This window comes from Motacilla alba, chromosome 2, assembly GCF_015832195.1.
Source record: "Motacilla alba alba isolate MOTALB_02 chromosome 2, Motacilla_alba_V1.0_pri, whole genome shotgun sequence".
Taxonomy (NCBI): Eukaryota; Metazoa; Chordata; class Aves; order Passeriformes; family Motacillidae; genus Motacilla; species Motacilla alba.
The window spans coordinates 123,454,297-123,473,437 of record NC_052017.1 but is presented as its reverse complement, the minus strand read 5'-3'; the positions used below and the strand labels follow the sequence as shown (position 1 = coordinate 123,473,437).

The 19,141-nt window shown below is 42.4% G+C and overlaps 1 protein-coding gene across 3 annotated transcripts in view; it reads left to right on the top strand.

Moving 5' to 3' along the window:
- PAG1 (phosphoprotein membrane anchor with glycosphingolipid microdomains 1) overlaps positions 1-19,141 on the top strand; it is a 114,168-nt gene that overhangs the window by 7,101 nt on the left and 87,926 nt on the right. For all 3 annotated transcript variants that reach the window (XM_038127727.1, XM_038127728.1, XM_038127729.1), the window contains exon 2: positions 18,094-18,153. The gene's annotated coding sequence lies outside the window, so the exon portion shown is untranslated. The remainder of the gene's footprint in view (positions 1-18,093; positions 18,154-19,141) is intronic.

The following is a 19,141-nucleotide window of genomic DNA, read 5'->3' as shown; positions in this document are numbered from 1 at the left end:
TTTTGCAGCTGAAGCCAAAGGGATTAGAGGCTCATCGTTCAGAAGTGACTGAAGGAGAGAAAGCCCTGGATATGCTTGTTGCCACACAGCTGTGAGCCACTGCTGGGGTGTGCCCATGAAAAAATGCTAAAGGCAAGTGTTCAGTGTCCTCAGGTGGGCTGTTTCCAGACTGTGAAGGGGCTCGTGCCACGGGGCAGGGCTGCAGGGGAGCTTAGCTGGGGTGCTGCCGACATGGGCTGTTTATCATGTCCAAGCAAGGTGGTTTCCAATTGGAAAAGGCAGAGAAGGGTAACCTGAAGTAAGGGTAACCCCTTCTTCTAGGGCTCATGCTGTGGTTGGGGGAGAGTTAATGAGGATGTCAGTGAGAGTAGGAGTCAATGAGCCATGGAAAAGGGGTTCAGGTTTGGGCGTAAGGGGTGCAGAGGAGCTCTGGTGACACGCTCTGACACCTGCCACCGCTCAGGCTGCCACCCAGGCTGGTTTAGGAGACTGGAGTGTGAGGGAGAGATGGGAAGACATAGCTGATGAGGTTGTAAGGAATTTGCTGCTGATGGTGTTGTGGTGATTTCCTAACAAACTGCACTGTCTCCAGAAGTTTGTTCCTTCAATGAATAACAGCTACTTTTCCTTCTAGCGGGGTGCACAGACCAACATTCAGACTGTCAGAGCCTGCAAACTAGAACACCTGTGGTTGCAGACTTACTTTAGTTTGGAATATTCACCAAGCACATTCCAAAATATAGTTTTACTTTCTTTTGAAATGCTGTCAGAGAGCTTAGCTTAATAATAGCTCTGATCCCAAGCCTAGCTGTGTGGAGAAGCACAGTCTCCATGGCCTCTACTGCAACATTTGGTAGTTACTTTTCCACAAATGGAAGCTAATGCTTTAAAAAAAGCTATTCAGAGATAAAATTACAGAGTAAAAGATTAGTTCTTACAACAACTTGGTAAATGTACGTGTATTGTTTTGATCTGTTATAATGGGCAAGGTTGTGTCATTTAGTTTGGCAATTACAGAGATTAAATTAGTTTTCCTTTACTCTTGTTAAATGCAAAATAATTGAACACACGCCATGGAAGGTTGGGTCTCTCATGTTTGTAGCTTCATCATTTATTAATCTAACACATTAAATGAGAGTCTTTATAGATTTGCTTGCCTAAGGAAAAAGAAGAAAATACAGAAAGGCCAAAGTGGATGTGTATGCATTCTGTCTCACACTTTGATGTGCTGTCAAATATTGCCTGATTTTTAGTACGCTTTTTAAGAAAGGACACTGCTTTGCTCCCAGAAGAGTAAATTGTGACCTCATGTTTAAATAGTCTGAGTAAGCTCATATTTGTGTAGGCAAAGTCACTTGTGCAGTTTTCTTCACATTCTACATCTAGGAATGTAATATTGTAATCACACCAGCAAAATAAACTACAAATGAGAACCCTGTAAAAAGGTATATTTTGGAACTATCCTGGCCATCTTAATTGACTCCCCTAGTCAAAGGAGGGGCTGTCCCTTCCCCTAGCCCAGCCTTTTCAGGAGATGGTGTTGGCAGCAGTGCAATAACAGCTCTGTGGGGGCAGATGTGCTCTTCTCTCTTACCTTCATGTAGCTGGAGGGGATTTGAAAATTGGTTATTTCTCTCTGTCTCTGCAGCTCCAAGTAGCCCTGACACTGCCAGCTGTGGATTAGTGAAATAAATCCCTCACGTTTGTACTGAAGTGAAAAGCATAAAGAGCATTTCCTGCCTTTCCACCTCTTTTTAATGTGTCATTTGCTGGCTGGCACAGTGACCTCCATTTCGTGACTTGTGAAGGGACTTGTCACGGAGCTTTTCTCTGTGGGTTAATTAATCACTCAAGGGAGCAGCAGCATGGGACATTATGCATGTGGACCCGAGGTAAACAGTTACCTATGGACCACTTATACTGAATGTGTACTTCAAACATAATCTGCTAATGCACTTTGACTTTTCTAATATGATTTTCCTTCCCCTCTGTTTTATCTGTTTTCTTAACTATGCCCTCGGTAATCAAAAGGGATGCAAATATCTAGTCACCTTTTGGTGTTTATAAGTATAACTGAATTTGGAAGAAAATATTCCTGGCAATTTAGTACATGAAATTTGCCAGTTCACTGGGGAATGGTTTCATGCTAGTAATGTAGAGGTACAACAGTTTGGTTTTCCAGGGTATCTTGGGCAGTTTGTCAAGTCTTTTAAATTGTTCCAGTCAATTATATTGACTGAAGTGCAAGAAATAATTAATTTCTTTTTTTTCAATTCTTGAAGATTCAATTTCATTCTCTTGATTTACATTTTGGTATCAATTGTAGATTTTAATTTGTGTGAGTGAACCCTGAAGCTCTTACTCACTTGTGACTCCATCTTTAATTTTGCTTGACAAGTCCATCTCATTCCTGAAATCTAATGCACCAGGAATTGATTAGCATTACCAGTCAGGTGAATGATAGGGGACCAAGTGATATCTGGGTCTGGTGTGGGGCCTGACCAGTTATGCTGATTTAATGGATGCTGGTTTCCAGGTGATCCTGTTATCATTCTCCTCAACAGGTTTGGCTAAAACCACCCCTGAAGAAGAGCTGGGGAAAGCAAGCTAGAAGCAGAGGGTTGATTTCCCACCAAAACAGGAAGCTATTATTATGAGGCGTAATTAGCTATATTATTTACTTGGCAAAGCAGGCAGGCAGCAAATAACTCAGCATTTCTGTGTTTCATGTTTACTCAGTGCTCAGGCATAGCATGTACAAGTAACATGATGCTGCTGGTTCTCAACAGGCACATCAATATCTGGTCTGGGAAGAGAAGCCCAGGCTGTGAAGTGGGTGATGGAGCTTCCAAACTCCTGTAGGGATGGCCCAGGAGCTGGTTGTAGCTACCCTGAGATATCAAAGCCCTGGAGGTTTGGACCTCAGGTTGGCAATCTAGGAACCTGGAAACCCTCGGTTGATTTTTGTCACTTTTTGCTTCTCCCAGCTGTGGGAATTACTGAAATATTAGTTCTTGGACAGTAGTGAAATTAGCACAAATTGGTAATTTTATTCAGCAGTAAATGTTTTATGTAAGAAACACAGTAAACAAGAAAACTTGTTTTTCTTTGGTTTTCTGAGCTAGGCAGAAATTATACATTGCAGTGGTGTGATTCCCTGAGAAGCAGAATTTCAAAGTCTTGGCAGTTTCCATGTTCCAGCCAGCATGATAGGTGCCTTGCTCCACATAGCATTGTATTTCCTATATGAAGTATTAGCTTGTATAATTAATTACACTGGTGCTTAAAAACAAGCAAGCATTTCAAACAGCAAAGGCTTTCCTTTCATTTGATTCTAGAGAAATGAAGAAAAAAACCAACCAATCAAAAAAAAAATTCCAAACCTCCAAAACCAACCAAAAAAGTGCACACAGAAAACCCTTGGGAAATTCTGGGCTTTAGCTATCTGTCCATAGGCAATAGGAAATTGATTTTATGAGGTATAATGCTAATGTTTTGGTGTTCATAGTTTAATAAAAATCATGCTCCCTGCAGTTCCTCAGCAGCTGGCACTTAAAAAGACTGAATTCAGAAAAAATAGGTGTGAAGATAGCTGTGGGTAAATGCTCAGGACAAGAGCTATGAGACTGATACCTTTTAAACACCTGGCTACCTGCTTTTATTAACACTCCAGTACCTGTGTCTGCACCAGCCTGATTGCGTGCAGAGAGGAGCAAGCTCTTGCAAAAAAATTACTGCTTTTAAGTCAGTTGTGTGGTAAAGAGAGAGGTTTTGGTGTCAGGGAGAAGAGCAGTGCTGCTTTCTCTTCCTTCCTGTATCTGATATTTCAATTTAGCAGAAGAGGAGTGCTGGGGCTGAAACTTAAACTTGTGTTTTCTCACCCTCCTGCTTGATCTTCTGCAAAGGATTGTTGTCCCTCAGCTCCAGGATAGATGGTGTTTGGCGCAGGAAAGGGTTAACTTCCAAAAGCACAGCCTGGCAATTCAGTGCCTCTGGAGTTTTAAATGAGGAGATGCTGATGCAGTGCAGACTGTAGAGTGGCCCTGCTGGGGCATAGAGCCAACATGGGACCAAGGATCACAGGTGATCGCGTGCTGACCAGAGTCTGCCTTCGCGCTGCGCCCGGCCCCAGCTGAGCAATGCTGCGGCCAGGGCATGGCACCTTCTGCTCTGCTGCACAGAGAGAGCAGCTTGGAGTTATCCCACGTCCAGAGCTGAGCTTCTGGGTGGTAGGTGCTGGGAGCGGGGGCAGTGCTGAGTCCTTGCCATGGGGAGGAGCACCCCCAGGCACCGATATGTGCAGGGGGATGACTGTTTGGAAGGCAGAAAAGGTGCAGGGGTTCTGGTGGACATCAAATAGAACATGAGCCAGCACATGAGCCCTTGTGGCAAAGAAGATAAAGTGTGTCCTGGGCTGCATTAGACAAAATATTGACAGCTAGTGGAGGGAGGTGATCCTGCCCCTCTTCTAGGCACTTGTAAGGCCTCCCCAGTTCTGAGATCCCCAGTACCAAAGAGAAATGCACATATTGGAGGGTGTCCCACAAAGGGCCATGAAGATGATTAAGTGGCTGGAGCATCTCTCAAATGAGGAGAGGCTGAGAGAACTGGGACTATTCAGCCTGGAGAAGAGAAGAATCAGGGGAGAATGTTGTCAATTTGTAGAAATAACTGAAGGGTGGACACTAACAGGACAGAGCCAGGCTGTTTTCAGTGGTGCCCAGTGACAACACAGGGGCAATGGTCAAAACCAGAAATACAGGAGGTTCCTTCTGAACACCCAAAACCACTTTTTCTGACTGTGAGGGTGGCTGAGTACTGGCACAAGTTTTCCTGGGAGGCTGTGGAGCCTCCATCCCTGGAAGTATTAAAATTATTTAATTAATAATTAAATTATTATGCCTGGACACAGTCCTGTGCAACCAGCTCTGGGAGGCCCTATCTGAGCAGGGATGTTGGATCAAGTGACCTCCAAAGATCTCTTTCCACCTCTGATTCTGTAACAGGACCAACTGCACTCTTTAGAAGCTGTGCTGGATGGATGGTAGGGACTACCTCCGTACCTCCTTCTTTGCAAACACAGGTTTTTTAAGAGAGCCTGTTCTAAAATAACAGTTCTCTTGTTTGTTTTTTAAAAAGTTGAAAAAGATTATCCATTCTCACTGAAAAAAGGATAGCGATGCACTTCTCAATTTGCTCCTAATTCTTCCCCTTTCATTCTTAAAATATGAAATCTTTTCCATGTTCCCTGGATTGTAAAGCAGAGGAGCGGTATCTGCTGTCTCCTGTTCCTGCAGGATGTATGCAAAAGAGCAGTTACTTGTCACTGTTTTGAATATGCAGGTGAAAAATAAGGGAAAATCTCATTCTTTGCAGAGATTCGAGCCTGTAAATGTTGGACAAATTATGCTTATTGTGCAAACCCCTTGTCTTGCTTTTTTGAAGTATATTCTTTCCTTTAAGCCTGTTGCTTACTAACTGTTTACAAGCAGTTTGTAGCTGGCATCATGTCCCGTGTGCCTCCACAGCATAGCAGATGAGATGCTGAGGTTAGCTGTCATATTAACAGGCTCATAGCAGTACCGTACCCAGGGCTCAAGGCAGGAGACTTTTATCAACACAAGCCTACAGGCAGGGCTTTTGTGAACCACAATGGTTAGGTGTGCCACTGCTTGTTCCCTCCTCCTGGTGAGTTAGCACCCCTGGAAATGAACCCTGCCAGATGTGCTGCTTTTGATGCACAGGGGAGGAGTGGAGCTCTTATCAGTGACCTCAGCCTCCTCTCCTTGCCTTGCAAGCTGATTTTGTATTAATTACAGGCATAGCTTTAATCTTCGTCAACAGGGTAGCAACTGTAGTGTTACAATTGTTACAACTGTTTATGTTCCAATTCTCTTTATCTCCTGATTTTCTGAAAAACTAGGACTGAAGTATTTTGCATATAAATTTACTTTGTATTCATGGTTTTTCAAATTCACTGAGAGCCTGATCTTAGACATACGGGTGCTGCCTTCTCAGTGTAAATATTATTGCTCTAGTGCAATCCTTGGAGACCGTGGTGGGCTTTCCACCTCAGGGATAGTTTTTTGAGACAAAAGAGGAGGAGTTTTACAATAAGTTGTGTGGTTCTCCCAAAGGAGAAGCCTTACTATTTTAGGATAGTATGAAATCCCAGCCTTTACGTAGATCTTCCTCAATTAAAGGCATACACAAGAGCTTATGTGCTATTTAAGATTTGAATATACTTGCAATGGCAAAGACTTCAAAAGAGAAACAGCTGCATGAGTGACAGAGTGGCTGAGATCTCAGTGAGCTGCAAAATGGGTGGCATCTTCTTCTTTTTACATCTGACCTAGAAGTGGATGTAGACTTAGGTAGGAACAAGTTTAGCCAAGGGAAATATCCCTTCCTCCAGAAAAGAGATTTTGTTCTTTGGCTTTGGTGACTAAAGTGTGTCATATAGGGAGAAAAATGCTTGGGAGGATTGGAGTTCATTGGGAATTTTAGTTGATTTAAAAACACTTAGGAATGTTCAGAAACAGACTTTTTTGTTAACCACAAGGTTGCAAATGTTGACAGGCATAGGTATGCATGAGCAATAGCTACTGAGTAGATTTCCATGATAACTGAAAATGTAGATTTCGTGTCACTTTTTAATTTGCATTTTATGCCCTGTGGTGGCTTTGTGGGGATTACACATATGAACCCGTGGTGCAGAGGTAACTGCATGGATGAAGTGACACTTGGTGCTACATTTGCTCTTTATTATACAAGAGGTACATTTATTTTTAGTTTTTGGTCATGTAAAAATGCTGCAGTCCTAAAGCTGAGAAGAAATATTTTGGTATTTGTGTCTTTTTATTGCAACCAATTGATATGAGTAAGACATGCTAATATCTGTAGCTAGTGAGAAAATAAATTTGGGGTTTTTTTCTGTTGTATATTTTATTTGCCTTATGTGTCTCTACATGTGACACAAGCAGTGAACTCAAGAATAACACTGCTGTTGCATTTAGGCAAACCTGTAATACAAAGAAAATGTGCTCCAAGGCTTTGAAGAGTTACAGAAAAATTCTGAATTAGTGTGTAAAAATGTATCTTTTAACCTCAAGGGCTTTTTATACACTGAAGTACTTGTCCCACACACAAGTAACAACAGATCAGTTGAAAACAGGAGAAAGTCACAAGACAGAAAATTAGTGTCCTCAGGCTCAGCATGGGAAGCTGCTTAAACACATTGTAAAAGTCACTTAAGGCATGTGTATATAAGCAAGCAGAAACAGTGGTCTGCTGAAAGCACAAATGCTAGGAGTTACTCACCCATCTGCTCAAGGATATTTCTGTAGTCTATCTGCCCCTAATGATTCCAACAAAACAAAAAAAAAAAAAACCAGCCAGACTGTGTTGAATTGGATGCAAGCTGAGCATGAAGATCTGAAAAAGACTTTGAAGAGTAAAGAGTTTGCAACATAAAAGGAAATGATGAACTGTGAATATATCTATGAAAAGGTTGGTACCTGTAAGAGCACTGGAAGGCAAGCAGGGTCACCAGGCAGGACATCAGAAAAAATAACTCAGTTGAATTGGCCATTGCAGCTGGAATTCAGGCAGGTGTTGTGTTGGGTAACAAAGATGAGAAGGTGTCAAACTGTGGAGGTCTCACAACAGAAATGCTGAAGAAAGCTGGAGAATTGAAAATTGAATACAGAGGTGTGACCATGTGTTATACAGAGCAAAGCCGATGCTCTGGAGAGGCATCACTGCTGGCAGAAAACACCACATGTGTGGATGCTGCAGCTGTGATTTGTGAATATGAGGAATGGATTTCATTTTTAAAACCCTGAAATATTTGATGAAAATTAGATGGTGATTTTGAACAGGCTGGCAGTGACTGTCCTGGGAGGCTGTGGGTAACCAGAGGGACAATTCCTTTCCTTAGCCCACTCCAGCTCCCTCCTTTTCACTTCTGATGCTTCCCTTCCAGGCAGGTGAGCACAGCAGCCCTGCTGCCTTCTGGTCTTGTTGTCCTGCCTGCAAGCCCCTAACTCCACACTCTAACCCCATCCTCACCCAAACCTAGCTCATTCTTGATAAGATATTCATCTTCAGTTTCACTGTGATTTGTGGAAGTGGAGAAAAATAATGTGAAAAATAGGTGCTTGGCCTTCTGGATATTTCATGAGAAGGCTGTATGATTTGTAAATAATGTATGACTTTGAAGCCACACACTTTCTCCCCAGGTTATATGTCTCGTATAACTGAACTGTGTGATTTACCTTAAATTGCCTATCTGCCATGCATCCTGAATCTCTGTACAGCGCTGTTTCTCCTCTCCTGTACAGCCTTCACCCATGGATGAGAGATTTGCATAAAGTGATTTCTTCATGTAAATGTGATCAGGCTGCAGCTCCAGCATCTTCTTGTAATGGATGTACCAATCCCCTTGAATCGGGCTAGTGTCTGTCTTGGTAATTGAATCTATTTGTTTGTTGCTATAGTTTTGGGAATTGCATGTACTGACACACTTTTGCTGCAGCCTTCATAGCCTTTCCTGATCATGAGGCTTCTTTGCAAAAAACAAGAAACAGGCATTGGGATGGGGGTTGGTCATGCTGCAGCTCATGCAGGGGCTGGGACAAGAGCTGGGGACTCCCTGGGGACACCCTGGTTATCTGTGCTGGTCCTGAGCCAGGAAGCTGCCCCCCCCTGCCCTACCCTGTGGGGACAACCTGCCCAGGGCCGGGACAAGCAGTGTAATTGGAATGGTGCATAAGCCAGAGAGATAAGGAGCTCTGCTGCTTTGATTGGTGTCATTCAGACTATGACATGGGCTTGATGCAGCCTCGGAGCTGCCAGACTCTGTGAAGCCTCTGCCTGAGAATAAAACAACCAAAGCATCTCACAGATTTTTCCTGCAGTCCTCTGCTCCCTGTGCAGACTGTCCCCCGTTTGTTTGGTGTTTTTTACCCCTAGTCACTGGTTTTGGCTGACTCTCTTCATTCATGGTCTCATGGTCTTGTTTCCCTTGCCTCACTTTCCTTGCTTTGATTCCTTTCTGTTCTTCCAGCTCCTTTTGTACCAATCTTGTCCCAGCTTCTGTATTCTTCCTGGCACCCCCTCTACCTGAAGCATGAATAACTGAGGTAATGATACCCAGGCCAACTTCCCCCATTACTTTGTATACATATGTATATGCATGGCCTCACCCACTGCCCTGTCTCTCATCCTCCTGTCCTTTTCTACAGCAGTCTCTCGAGGATGGGATTATCTCTGAGTGTGTATTTAGCGTATTTTCACTGCCACAGTGTGAATAGCATTGAGTGATGGTATACATGTTTTGAAAACCGAGAGCTGTGTTGTAGTGTTCATTTGGGCTAGTAATGCCTGACAAATGACCAGGTAGCCTAGCTTGTTGTCACCTTCAGTAAGATGTTTTCCTGCATTCAGGTTGTCATTGCATGGTTTTATATTTTTGAAGTTGTGAGAATAAATTAATAGTCTGTATGGCCTCTAATAATTTTTTCATGCTTTTTACACTAATGTTCATGTGTTCTGAATAATGGTTTATGGGAAGTATTTGTTAATTTAGGTAATGGGGATAGTATTTTGATCAGGTGTGTGGTAAATGCAGAAGTTGGAAGGTATTTTTTGAAGGCTTCTCCATCTTTCTATAATTACCAGATAGATAATAGGAACTTGCCAGATTCAACGTGCTAATGATTGCCTTCCAGCTTTGAGAGAGACAGAAATTATATGCTAGCAGTGTCTGAACGAGATTCTGCTTTGGTAGTGTAATAAAACATACAATACTGTGCTCTCTTGCCATTGTGTAAACATCCATGAATATGTCCTCAGTCTTTCAATACAGAAAGTAATGAAGATGAAGCTAAATTTACTTTGGGAGTACTCAAATGGCTATTGATGGCTTAGGAATGCTGGGTTATCAATAGCAGATGAACTGCTTTGTTGTTGTCTGTCACTTTGCAGGGCTGCCTCATGAATCATGTTTAGATAAAAGGTAAATGCTCTTACTGTCCCATTTTGCTGTTTTAAATTGCTTCCTTTTCAGCCTTGTCCGCAGATTCCCTGAAGCTAGAGAGAGCTTGCTGCATCTCTGTGCCTGAGATGCAGGCTATTTTCTTACTGGTGCCTTTTTTCCACTGGCTCTGGACTGTGCTGCCTGATTAAAGGCAAGTCTCCTAAAATCCCGGCATGTGACAGTGATCTGCTGTGCTGTCTGTTCCACTGGCAGCTTAGCACTGCTCTGTGCGGGGCCTTTAGGAGGACAGTATAGAAAACTGTGTGTGGGCACTATTCTTAAATATATCACATAGCCTTGGTGCCTTGCAGTTGGGTCTAGGCTAATGGGGAAGAGAGCACTTAGGGTGTTTTGCCACCAGCTGCTCTATTAGTTGCCTCTTGCTGTATCTCACTTTCAAAGGAATGATTTGAAGCACAAGATTCCCTCTGGGATCAACAGAGTTCTGTCCAGTATTTTCTTCTGAAATTCAGTAAGTTTGGTGGATTATTACAGAAGAACATGGAGACCTTTAGTCTTTCTGAGTGTGTAAGCAAAGGAGCAGTCTGATTCCAGTATCACACCCAGACTGGGGTGACCCCAAAAGATGGAAAAGCCTCTCCTCCAACCCGCGCCATCAAAGAAAGATTCGGTAGTCTTCAGTCATCCGGTCTCAAGGTAGCTTATTGTATGCTATCTAAAAGATTTTCTCCTGAACTGCTGAGGTCCTCTCAGCAGGTCAGCCAAAGGCACACTGCCCTCCCTCCACACTGCCATCTTTTATATCATACATTACGCATTAGATGTTTACAGTTTTTCCCCAATACCTACTACCTATATTGAACAGTGGCTATCTGCTGTAAACCAATCTGTGAGTGCCAACATCACCAAAGACATGGAGGTCAGGAAGAAGAAAGAAGGACAGGGCACGCCCAAATCCCTCCATCTTAGAACTCCTGACCCCCATGTACAAAACCCAAACCCCCCTGTACAGAGTCCAAAACCTCCCTGTACAGCACTCAAAAATTTTTCCCTTCACCTCGTGATTATTTCTACTATAATACCTAAACTTGTGTGGCTTGTAATTCTTCATACAGAGTTGGTAATTTGCTCCATGGGCTAAGATCAAAACCCCACATGTGTCTTTGGCTGCATGCCAGGGTCTCAGAGCCCTCCGCCAGCAGCTCAGGCCACCCAGGGCACCCAGAAGGGTGTCCTGGGTTCTCACAGTCTGAGGTAGCAGATAACCTTTGGGCAAAGGAAAAAATAACAGTAAATGGCATAAGATGCAGCAACAGTATTTCTAAATCTGCAGGAAATCATCTAATCCCCAGTTAGTATAAAACATGCCTAAAATCACTGGTTCTTTTGAAGTTGGTGTCTTTGTTTCAGAAGTAAGCTGTGCAGCCCCAGGTGGTATGAATTTACTGGGATGTTGCTACAGAAAGGTTTCTGGAGATACAGGACAAGAACCTTGCCTGTTTGCTGAGGAGCTGTGAACCAGATCACATGATGGTGTGTGGAGCTGGCATGTACTCTGTGGGAAAGGGGGGAAATTCTGGGAGAAAGCTTTTGTAAACTTATCCTTTTATTTATTCAGATTTATTCTGAAAAACACATCAGTGAGATACTGCTGCTAGTGGTGTGTTATACTGGTCAGTGTTAGGAGTAAGAGGCAAGGCTCTTTCAATAAAGAAATAAATGTCACCATCATTTTTCCCAGGGCTCTACACATCAGTTCTATGTCTTAAAATGGACAAAGACCACAGCATAAGGGGGTGGTTGTGTGCCTACCAGTTACTGTGGTAATAACTAAGGGCAAACTTAGACCAGTGGGCTGATGAGTACCAGATCTGGGTGTACAGTGTGTATGAACCATCAGAGTGAAACTGAGGCAGGTGTCCCAGCACTTCTTGTCTCTCCATCCGTTCCATCATGGTTTCTGCAGGAATAGTGCCTGGATGAGGGGTTCCAAGGGAGCCCCTTAAACCCCTGATCTGTAGTGACAAGAGCACCTCAGTATTTCTGGCAAGTTATGGGCATTTGTTTACTTACGTAGGTGTTTTTTCTCCTTCCATCACAAGCATTAAAAAGATCTGGCTGCCCATCTCTTGCAGTTTGCCAGCTGTGTTCCTGTCTTGTCTAGGAGGAGCTAAGGGACATTTTTTTTTCCATTCCTGGGGTAGTACTTGGAAAGCATTAGCTATGCTGGAGGCACTTCAAGGATGGGAGGTATCAGTGCCCTGCTGAGCTGTAGCTGGCTCCTCACAGCCTCCTGCTGATGCTGGGTATGAGAGATCATAGGCCAGGCCAGTCTGGTTTTCCAAGGACAGTGAGGGTCCTATGGCAGACCCTTGAGCCATCGGCATATTTAAAGTCAGTTTGAACAAAATCCATAGCTCATGCAGGTTGGTGTCACATCCTTAACAGCGACAGAATGTTACGATTTCACATTTTAAAGAACTATCCTAATGTCTGTTCATTTTATTGCTCTACTGCTTTGTGCCAGCAGAGATGAGAAATTAGGTAAAGAAAAAATGTTCTAGCCCAGTTGTCCCTAAAGCGAATGTGTTACTGTGGCTGGATTGCTGCACTCAGTCATGGGCCTGGCTCTGGAGAGGAATATGCTTTTGTGATACAGACTCTTTTGTCTATTTCTCCCAAAAGACGGTCTCTTCTGACCTTCTGCTTTTGACTTAGGCCTGTTTCCTTTTCACTTCTGCGTTGCTTGTCTTTTATTGTCTTTTATTCTTGTTCTTGAATGTTTTCCTCACACTTACAGCTCTTCTGTATTTCTCCCTGCAGCCACTGTTTTCATCTTAACAATCTGTTGTATATTTTTCTTTTTGTCCCAAAGGACTTCTGTTACTTTCCTGCCATTCACTTGATGCCCCGTTGCTGCCAGTCTCCCATCCAGCCTCCCAGGTCTGTGCTGCTGCCTCCTCAGCTCTGTGTCCTGTCTCTGCCAAGCCAGTGCCAGTGCCTCCCCTTGTACCAGCTGCATGTTGAATGGGTCTCAGCTCACCCTGTTCTCATCCAAGTTACTCCTGATTTCACTCTCCTTTTTCACCCATTTTTTTTCCCTTGGATTTTGCCTAGATTGACTTACTCCCACCATCTTTCTTCCTTATTCCCGTGCCCTCTTCCTGCTTTTCTCCCAGACTCCCCAGCCAAACTTCCTTGCCTGTTCTTATCCGTCATCTTGCCAACACCTTTCTCAATCCCAGTTTTCCCCCTTTTTCCTTACTTTTCTCCAATTTCCTTACTTTTGTTCCTGTTCTCACATGAGTACATCTATCTCATTTCAGAAGGCAGTAAAAAGCATCTCTCTGACATAAAGCTTTTTCCTGGATCTTGTCAAGTCCTTTCTTCAAAGAGTAAAGATACTTGAGTTTCTCAAAGAAAAAGAACTTGTGCAGTGAAAAGTGCTTTTCTTTGGCCTTTTTTTTCAGAAACATATGCATTGTTTTAGTGGAGACACCCAAAACTTCATTTAGCATGAAGCCACATTTTTTAACAATTGAAAATTATCAAGAAAGGAGAAAGTGGCCAACAGCTGTAACTGTAACAGGCAGCACCACTGTCAGCCTCACCTCCTGTAGTTATCACCACAAAATGCCAGTTTGAGTTTCAATGTCTTCAAAGTCCTTTTCGCAACACATTGGCAAATGCATAGTCTTGGAAAGAGTTCATATGATGCTGCAAATTTTCCAAGGTTCCCAGCAGAGTGAGTTGCCCAAGGAAGAGGCAGCACATGAGCTGTAACTGCTGCGTGCCTTGCTGCTTTGTGAGTGTTAACTGAGGAGTGAGAGCTCCTCTTAGGAGTTGGGCATGGTTTGTGAGTCCCTTGATGCTAGAAATTGCATGTGTGTGTGTATCTCCTAATCATCCTTCCTCTAACACCAGTTCTAGAAATGTAAATTAAAAAAAAAGACACCTCACAAATTACAGCAGCCTGTATCACCACAGTCATACTGTTTTATAGAAGGGCTAGACTGGGATGCTGATATCTGGAAGAGGATTAGTGATGTGACAGAAAATACACAGCTGTTGAGATAGATATTTGAATTTTTAATAGAGAAACTTGTAGAGCAGCTCTACCAGCCTTAAATTGTTCAAGGTCTCTCCGTGTCTATCATGTGCTTTTTCACAGCAGAGTGAAGACATGATCCCCAGGGAGTTAATAATAATTCTTTCATCCCAGGGAAAAAAAAAGTGAAAGGAAAAATGAGCTACATAAGATTTGCCTGTGACATTTAAAGCCCAAATTGGAGTTTGTCTGAGTAATTTATCTTTGGGTATTTGTAGGAGGCAGTGTAGGAGAATATGAATGAGGGAATCTTAGTTATGCCTGAGCTTTCTGATAGTTGAAGAGAATTTTTGGGGGCTCTATGTGACTGGAAGGTCTATCTGTGTGATCTCCAGCAGATGGAAGATAAGATTAGGAGTACTTTAATTATCAAAGCATGGCAATTACTCCAGTTCAGTATCACCTTAAGACAGCATTTTCTTTCAGAGTGACAGGTGATGTGTTTCTAGGATGTTAGAGAGCTCATTTCCCACTGCTGCACTGAACATGTGTACACCACATTTTCTCTGGCACTATTAAACCCGTCCACAATCTGTATCTGTTGCTGGTAAGGAAAGAAATGAAAATACAGCATATCCTTGTAGAGAACATAACAAGTACAAAGGCACTGAAGGAAGAGGGTGTGTTTTTCTCTTTGACTTCTTTCACAATCTGCTTAGATTCCTTGAGTTCCTATGAATTACTTTTTGAAACATGTAAAAGACGATTAGACTGACACAAATTGAAAACTTCCTGCATGGAGAGATTCTTTCTCAAAGCATGTAGCAATTTCTATTTCCCACTGCTGTTAGATTTCTGCTTGCACAGGTGTTTGTGCAACTTCACGCTTCCGTCAAGACTTCTCTTTGCAACGTGCTGTGTTGCATGTGAACCTGCCTACAGTCCTGCATCCAGACCTCCCTTTAACTTCTAGGAATAACATTCAGCATATTCTTGTGGGTACCAGCAGTTAACTAACAGAGGCACAGACAGCCTTCTGTGAATTGCCTCCAGCTTGGGCATGTTAATTCTGTGTGTCTCTTGGGGGGCAGCTCTGAGTGTTAGCCCTTGCTTGGAGGGAGAATGAGAAAGGATTCTGCAGCCACAGGGAGTTGTGCTTCAGCAGGGTGTCCTGTGGTACCTGGGAAAATGTGGGCTGGGGAAGAGAATACCTGCCCTCTTCTGCACTGGAGCATGTTCTGGTCCATAGGAGGAGCCTGACCTGCTGTGCGGCACTTTTGGGAGATTGCTGCATTTCCAGAAGATAAGACTTGGAGCACTGTGTTTATTCTTCAGCCTCTGCTTGTTTCTCAGGTGCTTTTCCCCACAGTTGCATATCACAGAGTCACTTGAAATACAGCTTTGAATGTCCAGTGAGGAGCAGCTAAGCACGTTGGGTTTCTCTAGTTTGGGAGAAAAGGAGGCTGTGGAGCAACCTCACTGCTCCCTACAACTTCCTGAGCAGGGGAAGTGGAAAAGGAGCTGTGGTTTCTTCTACCTGGTATTCAGTTGTAGGATGTATGGGAGATGGTTCAAAGCTGTGTCAAGGGAGGATGACACTAGACAATAGGAAGCATTTCTTTACCAAGAGGGTGGTCAAAGACTGGAACAGGCTTCCTAGAGAGGTGGTTGAGATTCTGAATGTCAAACCTCAAGACACTGTTACAAAGTTAAGACAGCAGATGGGTTATTCTGCAAGTTATGATTAAGATGAACATGTTTATTACTTCCAAAATATTTTCACTGTTTTATTTTAATATTTATGAAGCTTTTCCTGAATTAAGTAACTTCTGTGAACTGACTTTTCTATTAATACCTGAACATGGTTGTGTGTATTTGGTGTGTGATTAATACATCTAATAGAGTTTCAGTCTTGAATGTGATTCCTTTTGACATGCTTTCTGACTTTTTTCTGTTTGCTATTCATGTTGGCCATCTGAGACACTTGTTGGTTTTGGAGGTTTTTTTTTTGGCATAACATTAATTTTTGTTTCATGGTTGATAGCATTATTATTTTATCAAATAAGCTGTCAAACTGGTACAGCAAGACTGCAGCAGCAGCAGTCAAAGCACTGATGCTTTCTAATGGTGCACTTTACCTCTGCTCTATTATTGCTGCCCATTTCATTATTTGTGAGTTGATTACAGCTGCATTTCTCAGGGGCTATGAAATATTCAGCAGCCCGGACTAGCCATGGGAGAATTGCAGTCTTTGCAGCTGTACACCTGCCCTCAAAGGCAAAGAAAAACCAAAAAGTTCTTGTGCTTACAAGTGATGGAGAAAATCCTTCTTTTCTTTAGCTTTCCCACAGCACCGACTCTAGGTGCACGCTAATTAAAATTGCCCCTTTGCTTATGCTTGTTATTGGATGGGGGGAAGAATGAGAATAAATATACAACTGCTGCATTTCTGCCGTATTTGCCTGGACACAGCAGAGAAGGAAAACAAATGTTGGTATAATTGGTTGCCTGTGTGTCAGTGTGAGGTAGTTGATGTTCAGGGTGGGGTTGGGGAATAAAAAAAAACCCCTCTCTGTTAAGGGCTAAAATGAACACTACCGGTTTTGTTCTCACACTGTGTCTCTCTGGGGGACTTGCCAGCAATGATTGACTGAAATGTGCAATATTTTACCAAGTAGGAAACAGATAAGATTTTTATAAACAGGATACTTCATCATTAAAGTAAAGAAACAATTGCTTTGACCTTGTCACTGAATGAGTAAGGCCAGCATTGTGATAATTGAGAATGTAGCTAAGCAACAGTTCTCCGGGAGCATGCACTGCTTTATTTTTAGTTGAGTACACTAGTACAGTGGGGGGATGTGGGACACACACACATGGGTATGAATGAGCAAAACAACTGGGTAATTATTACTAAAAAGAAAAAAAATTCTTTTTGTGCAAAGTTTGAGTTGTAATATGTTCTTATACCGATTTTAATTTGGATTTACATCAAAAGAAAGTAATTGAATCAATATATCCTTCTGTGGTCTGAACAAGCAGATAGCCTGACAGTATCTCTGATTTCTTAAGCTGCTTTAGTAACTTGAGTCTCCTCTGAAAATTAATAGTGTAGAAGAAATGGCATATTCCTTCAGAGATAGAAAACAGACTATCTGTTTCTCCTTACTTTGGTGTTAATTATATTTCCCAATCTTACAGGTTAGTATTTCAGAGCCTAATTTATTTATTGCCCTAATTTTGGTTTAAACCAAGTCTTAAATACTCTAGTGAGCTAGTCCCCTACAAAGTAAACAGATCCTTTAAATCTGAAATTAATGTCCTGGGAGGACACTTAACATTCTTCTAGCAAAGTCAATTTACAAACCAAGTTAGTTAATTTTTCATGTAAGCAATAGGGAAAAAAAACAAAGTCCAAAGTTAGTAATTTTTGTGTATGTAGGCATTGCAGGACAAATTGTCACCATATGGCCCCTCTGTTGTTCTGTAAACAAAAGTATGTGTTCCAAGGCTGGTGCCAAGGGAAAATTTGCAGCCTTTTTACCTTTCTCTCCTTCTGGTAAATCTCTCATCACTGACCTGGCTTCTTTTTATTTAGATACTAAACCAGTACAATTGCAAAGTAACAGTGAGTTTCTACATATCAAACCCAAGCAGTTACAGAAATCTCTCTGAAGATACTGTCACTGCATGAGTATAAACCACCCTAACTTTGCATATGGGAGCCTTTAATTCTGATTTGTTCTATGAAATTTGTATTATTGGCACCATTGAGAGAATAAAAATGTCCTAATTCTCAGCCTAATTTTATCAGATCTTTAAAAGCCAAAAGATAGTTTACAGACAAAAATAATAAAAAGGAATTTAAAGACTGTATTAGTTACTCTCGAGTATTTTTAATAAAGTAAGAAAACCTTTTCATAAAGTGCTTTTCTCTGGATATGATTTTAAACTTGATGAACTGGACAATTTAATGTATATTTTCATATTCTTAAAGTGTGTCATAATTTAATTTGGACTTGTGAATTATTTTTTTTCTGCCTAGGAGGAATCATTTGTCAAGACTGTATCTCACTTGAACATCAAGCCCTACGGAGCCTACAAGGTAATTGTTTCTATAACTGCTTTCTGTTTCCTGTGGTGGTCAGCTTGGCTTTAACTCATTTTCTGAAGACTCCTGTAATTTATGAAGGTGCCAGTGCTGAGCCGCAGAAGTGGTTAGCAGCAATGTTACAAGTAGCTTTTACAGAAACTCTTGCTTATGGCTTCACCATCCATGGTGAGCTGCGTGAGATTGCCGGTGTGTGTGTCCAAAACAAAGATGTGATGCGCTTTCAGAATGCACTTCTTGTACTTGTGTCTTGAGAAGGAGCAGTGCCAGTCCCAGCTGGAAGGTAAAATCTGCTGAATATGGGTTTGTGTGTGGTCATTCAGAAAGTTGTTCCTCACCCCTCCGCATCCCAGTCTTTCAGCTGGTTTTCTTCCTGGAGCTGCGTGAGAGGCATCACTGTCCTGCAGTGCTGACACAGGCTTTCCTGCCCAGGAAGGTGGCTTTGCTCAGTGTAAATGGTTTGGTCAAGCAAAGCCTTGACCACCTCATTGGAAATCAGTCTTAGCTCACTTTTCCAAGTTGATAAAAGCTGTTTCTGCTGTTGCAGTTGTGATAGATGCTGTGGCTCTATACATCAACCTGCTCATCTCAGAGCCCGTTTGGAGGCATAGCAAGGAGGTCACCATGGGTGTGGACAGCAGCTGAACGAAATAGACTGCTGGGGGTTCATATTTCATGGTCAAGTTACAAAGCTCTCCCCCTGTGCTGGGTGCAGAAAAGGGTATTGTGGTTAGGAAGTTGGTGTGCAGTCTGCAGAGCAGAGCTGGTACCTCTGCATAGGGGCCAACAACATCCAGCCTTCAGCTGGTGCTGCTTACCCAAACAGTAAATGAGAGTATGAGAGGAATGATGAGATTTGAGCAATACCAAATTTATGTTGGGTTATCTCTTAAATAATGTCTCCCAACACCTGGCAAAAGGTAAATTCCAAGGACTGCAGTTAATTTTAATTCCAAGTGTCACAGCCTTTGTTGGGTGGCTG